The sequence below is a fragment of the Triticum dicoccoides genome, chromosome 2A (assembly GCF_002162155.2).
Source record: "Triticum dicoccoides isolate Atlit2015 ecotype Zavitan chromosome 2A, WEW_v2.0, whole genome shotgun sequence".
In the NCBI taxonomy this organism is placed as follows: domain Eukaryota; kingdom Viridiplantae; phylum Streptophyta; class Magnoliopsida; order Poales; family Poaceae; genus Triticum; species Triticum dicoccoides.
In genome coordinates this window covers 729,856,599-729,863,021 of record NC_041382.1, presented here as the reverse complement: position 1 = coordinate 729,863,021, position 6,423 = coordinate 729,856,599, and the positions used below count along the sequence as shown (strand labels likewise).

Sequence of the window (6,423 nt, the reverse complement as noted above, 5' to 3'; positions counted from 1 at the left end):
TTGAATGCTGCATACTAAACACAAAAGAAGTTCGGAGTTCAAATAAGTTTAAAAAACATTGAAGTGGCCATGTAACAGATGAGTTCTCGTCCGAAACCCTGATACTCCGAAAGAGTTTGTCCAGTTTGTACATGAAGTGCGTCCAGTTTTTGCCGTGACCCTCTCTACTCTTTCACGCATGCTATGCGGGTGATATGATGATACCATGCCAAGTTTCAACATTTTCAGGATTCACTTTGTAGTGATTTTCAATTTCACGGTCATTTAGCTCTCTAAAAAATTAGGTAAATGACCAAAAAACAACAAATGATGTCAGAACATGTTGGAAATTGATGACGTCGCTTTGAATGCTACATACTAAACACAAAAGAAGTCTGGAGTTCAAATAAGTTTAAAAAACATTGAAGTGGACATGGAACAGATGAGTTCTTGTCCGAAACCCTGATACTCTGAAAGAGTTTGTCCAGTTTGTACACGAAGTGCATCCAGTTTTTGCCGTGACCCTCTCTACTCTTTCGCGCATGCTATGCGAGTGATATGATGATACCATGCCAAGTTTCAACATTTTCAGGATTCATTTTGTAGTGATTTTTAATTTCACGGTCATTTAGCTCTCTAAACAATTAGGTAAATGACCGAAAAGCAACAAATGATGTCAAAACATGTTGGAAATTGATGACATCGCTTTGAATGCTGCATACTAAACACAAAAGAAGTCCGGAGTTCAAATAAGTTTAAAAAATATTGAAGTGGCCATGTAACAGATGAGTTCTCGTCTGAAACCCTGATACTCTGAAAGAGTTTGTCCAGTTTGTACACGAAGTGCGTCCAGTTTTTGCCGTGACCCTCTCTACTCTTTCGCGCATGCTATGCGGGTGATATGATGATACCATGCCAAGTTTCAACATTTTCAGGATTCATTTTGTAGTGATTTTCAATTTCACGGTCATTTAGCTCTCTAAACAATTAGGTAAATGACCGAAAAACAACAAATGATGTCAGAACATGTTGGAAATTGATGACGTCGCTTTGAATGCTGCATACTGAACACAAAAGAAGTCCAGAGTTCAAATAAGTTATTAAAAATAAAAAAGAGGTGCAATGCTGGTTAATTTGCTTCAAGCCATTCGGAATAGTGTAGACTGCACTGCACATAGCTCAGTGCAATCTATGCTATTCCGCAAGGCTTGAAGCTAATCAACATGTAGGTGAGCATTGCAACTCTTCGTCATTGTCTGTGCACTCACGGCTTATAAACCTCTCATACTGCCTCTCTCTTGGCGAGGTGGGACTAAAAATCAGCTTACAAAGAAACTCTAGTACCGGTTCATGGCATGAACGAGTACTAAAGGTCTTCGTGGGGGGCCCAGACTGACCATAGTCTGACACAGCCTCATTAGTACCGGTTCGTGGCATGAACCGGTACTAAAGGTTACCCACGAACCGGTACTAATGATGCCCGCCCGCCTAGCCATTGGAACCGGCACTAATGGTCACATTAGTGCCGGATCAAATTCAAACCGGCACTAATGTGCTTCACATTTGACCCTTTTTCTACTAGTGGATCCATGTATGAGAACAAAGTGTGGACTTTGGTTGACTTGCCCGGTGATCGGCAAGCAATTGAGAATAAATGGATCTTCAAGAAGAAGACTGACGCTGACGGCAATGTTACTCACTACACCATAGCACTACATTCCCAACAGTCAAATTGGTTGGGAATACTAGTTCCGCTGACAAACAGTCGGCCGGGAAAGACTATTGCCGACGGACCCTGTCTGTTGGGGAAAGTCCAGACAGGAAAGCACTTTCCCGACCGACATACCTTTCCCGACCGACCGTATGTCGTCTATGGTGCATCTTTCCCGACCAACATTCTGTTGGGCCAGCCATGGGCCTTTCCCAACCGATAGTCCATTGGGGTTGCTACCGGCCTTTCCCGACCGACTATCAGACATGGTAAACTTTCCCGACCAACAATCTATTGGGGCTGACATGGGCTTCCCCGACCAACTATCTGACAGGGTACTCTTTCCCAACAAACATTATGTTATCCCTCCAATATCCAGATTTGATAGGGCATTATCCTTTCCCAACTGACTGCCTGACAGGATTTCTTTTACGGACCAACATCTGTTAACCCTCAATCAAGTTTCATAATCCATAACTGTAACATGCATGTTGTCCAACAATATTAAACCAGAACCAAACAATAACACACATTCATTAATTTTCACATATAAATAGTTCATCTGTTATGAACAAATGACCACTCAAGTTTCCTATAAGCTAATGTAACTAATTAAATAGAGGAAACATTATGGTTCACTTCTGGAGCAAAAATTTCTTGCTCTGTTTTCTGGAATTTATCTTAGAGGCACATCATCTGCCTTGGCTACTTGTAGTGGGAAACTACATATCTATCCTGATATCCATCCTCATAGCCTTCCACCAAGAAGCTTGTTTCGTTCTCGTACAGTACATCAAAGCCTTCAATCTTCATCTCATTGGATAACATCCTCCAGCTTGAACATCTGCAAGTCAAAATAACCAGTTAATATTACGGACCACAACTAGAGAAGATGGTATTTTCTCTAAGCTGCCTTCAATATCATTTTATACCAAAGCAACTGACGAGTTGCAAGGATGTAGCGTCTAGGTGGCTCCCTTTTTTTGTTTTTCTAAAAAAAATCTGATGCATATATCATGAGAGACAATGTATCCTGGTCTCTGTTCCCATGGGGGATAACTCTCTTAGGCCTTTCCTACATAAATGAAAGGAGTAAGAAAGCAGGTGATTAACAACACATAGCAGTGAAAGAATTTGCTAAGCATCTGCAACATGATAAATGATACTTCAATTAGCATCATGAGGCTTGCAGAGTACAGAAACCAAATACCATTGCAAACATCAGCACACAACATAAAAAAACATTACAAACATCAGTACACCAGTATACTCCTAGAACAGAGCTCACTGCAATATAAGCAAAACCAAGTTGGCGTACGCAAAAAATATCTAAAGAGGGGAGAGAAATCATGCAGGAATAAGTGACTGTTCAAGACACCCTAGAAAAATAGATAAGAGAGAGAATTCACCTTTTTCTTCTTCACAAATACACAACGCTTACATTTTTTATGTATCACTTGCTCTATGAACTAATTCATCTAAAATTTGTCCTAGGAACTAAAGATATCATTTGTATTGTGGTTTGCTACTACATATTGTGTTGCTAATATTATAATAATAATAATAATAATAATAATAATAATAATAATGAAGGTCGTTTGTATTCGGCATTTTACATACATGAACATGAAAACAAAACTATCAATAGCCCGAGTAGAAACTTTAGTAAATTCTCATTTCAGAGATATGGGAGTAGTCATGTTCAGTGGTTCGAACTTTTAGTAAAAAAATGTGAAAAATAGTTCTCAAGTTGTTTCTATGTTCAATTGCATCGATGTACACCCAGAATTTAGCAGACAACAGCATAGCAAGCTTGACAAGCAGCACACCAGCAAGCTCTAACACAGTTTCACATCATTTCGTTATTTGAGGTAGATGATCCACACTACAAAGCCAGAACCTAAAAGCTGGACATGGATTACAAAGTGGTTTTGTAATCCATAAAGTCAGCATTCAGCATGGACAACACCCACTAGCAACTAATTGCTAATTTGGAATGTGAACATTGGTAAAACCATGATAACACAACAGACCACAAGCAACTAAGTAAACTAGTCATCAAACCGTGTGCCTGCACGGGCTAGGAACTACTCTGTTTCAGATTTTTTTAACTCAAAACATTAGGTATTTGTGCTTTCAGTTTGTAATGAAATTGATTTTTAGAAGGAGGGCAATAGCTGCCTATTCCTGTAACTGGATTAAAAGCATACTTTCAAGAGATTCAGAAATATTTGCGATATTCCTGTAACCGCACCTGCATCCTAAATAGGATGTTGGAAGATTAAATAATTTTTTAATATATATTTAGTTTTGAAATAATATATGCCATTCTTGGTGAAATTCTAATATTGAATAGATTTGTGCAGCACAAAATTTTGCATCCTATCACACGAACTTAAAAAACAACTTCCACAACACTTAAATTTCATTATTGGAAGAAACTCAGTCGGACCCCCTTTTATGGTATGTGTACTTCATGATCGCATAATGTCACCATCAGTCACCATAATTGTTGTATAAAACAATTATTTTGAAATGCCCAGGAAAGTTATAGTTTTTGACAGAAACATATTCAAATCTGTATCGGCCAACACTATTCAAAAATCCCAATAAGCGGTAGATGCCTTACTATAAGAAAGCATGTCACAATGAAAATGCCTCTGGTATGTTTCTTGGTTTTCTGAAAAATATAAGTAATGCATGCAACCACTTGATAATTAATACTTCTGTCATTTCGTATAAGAAAACAATTCACATGTCTATCACCAGTTATTTCTCATAATTGTATTACCAAAAATCAAGGAAACAAAACATCGAAAAGGAGACAACCTGCGATGTTTCATGTACGTGGTGTTACTTTTTTTAATGAGACAGCATCTTCAAAAAGATCCCATCCCTAAAAAACATCTTCTAACAGATCTTGACTATCAAATTTAAAGGAAAGAAGGCAGGCTTTTTTTTGTTATGTTAGAATCTAGACGTGTCCAACATCGTCTGAGATGGTTTGGGCATATCCAGTGCAGGCCTCCAGAAGCTCCAGTGCATAGCGGATGGCTAAAGCGTGCGGAGAATGTCAAGAGAGGGAGGGGTAGACCGAATTTGACATGGGAGGAGTCCGTTAAGAGAGACCTGAAGGATTGGGGTATCACCGAAGAGCTAGCTATGGACAGGGGTGCATGGAAGCTTGCTATCCATGTGCCAGAGCCATGAGTTGGTTGCGAGATCTTATGGGTTTCACCTCTAGCCTACCCCAACTTGCTTGGGACTAAAGGCTTTGTTGTTGTTGTTGTTGTTGTTGTTGTAGAATCTAGACGTGTCAGAATCTAGATGTACAAAGCACAGTGGAAATGTTCAAATAGCATTATGGCGATGGATAGAAGATAGATCTAAGTTTTGAATCATCAATATGCATGGTTAAAGGAAAAGGTTACGTCCATGAATTTTGCTCATATAATTTTCGAAATCATCAATACAAGCTATAGAAAAGCTAACCTTGCCTAACCAAATAAGGGTCGAATTTGGAAATTGTTGAGTTCATCTCATCCTCTCTATCCTTTGGATGGCTCGTGACTACACTGACACACGTGCTAATTAATTAGCTCAAGTTAACGTATATTTTTTTAAAGCAATCATGCAATTGAGTGCTGCAAATACAGTGCATACAGATATTTTTCCTAATAAATAGTTGCATGTTATTGCTATTACTATCATATTTTCTCACAAGCACGACAAAGGCATAAAATTTTATAGTATAACTTATTTAACCTTACTGAGCATCATAATATGACCAACCGTTAGATTAATTATTATCTAACGCTATATATGTTTTCCCACATGTTTCAGACGCCCTGAATCATTCGCCCACCCCCAACAAAAAAAGATGTCCTAAATCACAGAGGCCACTACTTTCCCATAACATATTTAGCCACCCAGATTGGCAGATGCACAAGACTAATCGGAGCATACAGACAGACATGCATGTAGTGGTCTGCAAAATCAATCATTAGATGGTCAACCACTTACCAGATGCAATTAAATGTCCGAGCTTAACATGCGTACAATAGTGGAGGCAGGTCATCTAATTAGAGATCTGACTATGCATACGGTGGCACATAGTTTGGCCCCTGCTGCATAGGGAGGCAGTTCCTAGATCTGATTAGAGAGCCACACATGGAGGCACATGAGCACGGGCGCACGCCTAAAAATCCCAGCAGGTAAAAGAATCAGCAGACATGATCTAAACAAAGAAAATCAAATATAGCAACCTCCAGATGTAAACTAACCTCCAATAGTTCAAGTGACAGCAGCCTTGTCTTGGTAGCAATCTCGTCATTTTCTTCTGTCATGCTCATCTAGGACTACGAGGATGAGAGAAAAAATAGGTGAAAGATGCACAGGTGATACTCTAGTGAAGTCTGTCTTTTAGCAGGGAGGAACAAGAACCTGGGCACTCTTAGGTTAGTCCCGGAGTTGACGACGCCGCTCGCCGGGAACCCGACCCTGAAAGCTTCCACGGGAGATAAGCACCAGTGCCTCCGGGGAGTGCTTGGTCATGGCGCCCGCCCTGTCTCCCCCTTCTGCAGCAGATTAAGACCCGTCACCCCAAGATCTGCAGCAGATTAAGCCCCAGATCTGCTCGGTGCCCGCTGCGACGACGATGAGGTGAGGAGAGAGCACCTGGGAGGAGATGAGGGTTCGAGCATGCGAAGCGGCGGGCCAACAGGGTCGTGCTG

General features: G+C 40.1%; 1 long non-coding RNA gene across 1 annotated transcript; it reads right to left on the bottom strand.

Moving 5' to 3' along the window:
* Positions 1-2,725: 2,725 nt before the first annotated feature.
* On the bottom strand, positions 2,726-6,133 carry LOC119352121. The gene is made up of 3 exons (XR_005170119.1): positions 5,974-6,133; positions 5,714-5,888; positions 2,726-2,765 (listed from the first exon to the last, which is right to left on the bottom strand). It is a non-coding gene; the product is annotated as an uncharacterized LOC119352121 (long non-coding RNA).
* Positions 6,134-6,423: the final 290 nt, after the last annotated feature.